The sequence below is a fragment of the Psammomys obesus genome, unplaced genomic scaffold (assembly GCF_907164565.1).
Source record: "Psammomys obesus unplaced genomic scaffold, mPsaObe1.curated_primary_1811, whole genome shotgun sequence".
Classification (NCBI taxonomy): domain Eukaryota; kingdom Metazoa; phylum Chordata; class Mammalia; order Rodentia; family Muridae; genus Psammomys; species Psammomys obesus.
Window position 1 is genome coordinate 2,225,314 of NW_026587382.1, and position 2,611 is coordinate 2,227,924.

The window sequence follows — 2,611 nt, forward strand, 5'->3', positions numbered from 1 at the left end:
GTGCAGACAGCCGTGGGGCTGGAGAGGGGCTGGGTTCTCCATTTGTATGGGCAGGCAGCAGAGAGCGAGCGAGAGCGCCTGGCTTGAGCGTCTGAACCCTCAAAGCCCACCCCCAGTGACACGCTCTCTCCAACACCACCACACCTACCTTTTCAAGGCCACTCGTCCTCATAGTGCCACTGCTGGGACAAGTGCGGCTGCTTGAAGAACGGCCCCCACAAGAACACAGCAAGTTCAAGGCCAGCTTGATCCACAAAAGACCCTGTCTCAAAAGGGTTGGGGATTGGATCGGGGCAGGGGACCCTGGCGAGTAAGCAATGAAAATGTTACCGAATACTTTCAGGTGCACGGCCATTACTAGGTAAGTTGTACACTTGGGAAAGGGGAACAGAGGGAACTCTAGCCCTCAAGTACAACAGCCCATAATATCTGTGAAGAGTGCGACTTACAAGAGGTGAGCTGAGACTGTGTGAGGGGCTGGGACAGCAGAGTGAGGATCATCGCTGTTACGCTCATCGCTGGGAGTGCCGTGACAGCAGCCTGACACCAAGTCCCCAGGGCAAGGGCAGCTTCTAAACCCTTTCCGAAGCCGAGCCTCTTCAGATACCTGCCGGCAGCCACACATACCTCTGTCCAGCGACTCCTGCTCGGAACAACCCAGAGCCCACTGAAGACGGTGCCCTTGGCTGTGTTTATTCTGTTACGCACCCTGACGCCGTGGGGGTCCCCCGCAAGCTCCGCCACCAGCCAGAACAAACCACAAGAAGCAAGAGAGAGGTCGGCTGGGCGCCGCTTAGCCAGGCTCTTTCAAACTTCCGGAGCCTGACCCCAGTCCGTTTATTTTTTTCACATCTTTAAGAGCAGCAAAACTTTGGGAAAGCTGGATGTGGTGGCCCACGCCTGTAATTCTAGCACTCAGGGAGGCAGAGGCAGGTGGAGCTCTGTGAGTTCGAGGCCAGCCTGGTCTACAAAGCGAGTCCAGGACAGCCAAGGCCACACAGAGAAACCTTGTCTTAAAACACACACACACTAACACAAATGGGGAAAAAATTTTCTCATGACAATTATCACAGCAAAGCTTACGGCATGACATCGAAATTCCCTTGCAAAGTATGTTCTTTTGCAAAGCACCTGTGACCTCTTCCACAAGAATGGGTTCTACTGACAGAAACAATGCTCAGGATAAGGACAACTGGGGTGAGGGCTGGTTTCACAGAACAGCACACATCACCAGGTTGTCGAGAACATCCGCTCCAGACTTCCTGCTGAACAGGTGCCGAATTCGTCCATTGAAGAGAAAGCCTGCGTGTTTAACAATTCTGGTTTCTCTGGTGCCATCTGTGGGATGAGCTCAGGGACCTCATGCCCTCTGCAAACACTCAAGCACCACCAATGAAAGATTCACGCAGGGGAAGGCCCTAGGGGCAGGACCTTGCTGTGCCTTCTTGTGGAATCTGGGCCATCTGCTTCCTGGCAGGTCAGTGAATTCACAATCCATGACACTCCACTGAGTGCCAGAGTACAGACTGAAGTCAAACCAGGGTTTCACTGCGTAGGTGAAACTGATTAAACCATTGGCCTTGTGGTTGAACCAATCACTCCATTTTACAGATTAGGAAGCTGGGATTTGGGGACTGTGCAATGAGCCTCCGAGATCATCATCAGAGAGGAAGGACTCAAACAGGCCAGCTCACTTGGCAGCCTGTTGAGAGAAGCGGGACCAGGGACTCCTCCATCCTTCAACAGGTCACTTAACTGCCCCCATGTAAGCTGGCCACCCAGCAGACGAAGGGCCTGGACTGATCATTAATATCCCTTCCAACTTTGGTGTTCCCCCTTTACATCTTAAAAGCTGTGCTCCCTACCTCTATGTACTGATTTATATGCGTGTGTATGTCTGGGTGTGTGTTTGCCATGGTGGTGCCCTCGGGTGCCAGGAAACAGTGCACTGATCCTCCAGTCCTCCGGAAGAACACCACACACCCCTACTGCAGAACCGTCTCGCCAGTCCCAGCCCACCTGCTGACAAGACCACGGCCACCATTGCCTGTGGAGAAGAAGGCTGTCTCGGTCTTCTCTGTCCCCTGCAAGAACACCTCAGTGCTCACACAAGAGCCTCTTAGGAAGGCCAGTCCATGAATCAGGTTTCTTCTCACTGTGATAAACTGATGGAATGGACTTGAAGTGTATAATTTAAAAGGTGTTTTGGGTTCTGTTTGTTAGTTTTTTTGTTTTTGGTTTTTTTAAAAACAGGGTTTCTCTGTGTAGCTCTGATTGTCCTGGAACTTACTCTGTAGACCAGGCTGGCCTCAAGCTCACAAAGATCCACCTGCCTCTGCCTCCCAAGTGCTGGGATCAAAGGTGTGTGCCCCTGCCGCCGCCACCTGGCTTAATTTAACAGTTTTTAAGAGCAAGATATGATAGGAATTGAGTAAGTGTTCTGGTTAGCTTTTTGTCAACTTGACACGGGCTAGAGTCCTCTGGGAAAAGGCAACCTCAGCTGAGAAAATGCCTCCGGCAGATTGGCCTGGGAGCATTTTCTTGATTAACGATTAATCCCCGAAGGAAGGAAGAAGGAAGGAAGGAAGGAAGGAAGGAAGGAAGGAAGGAA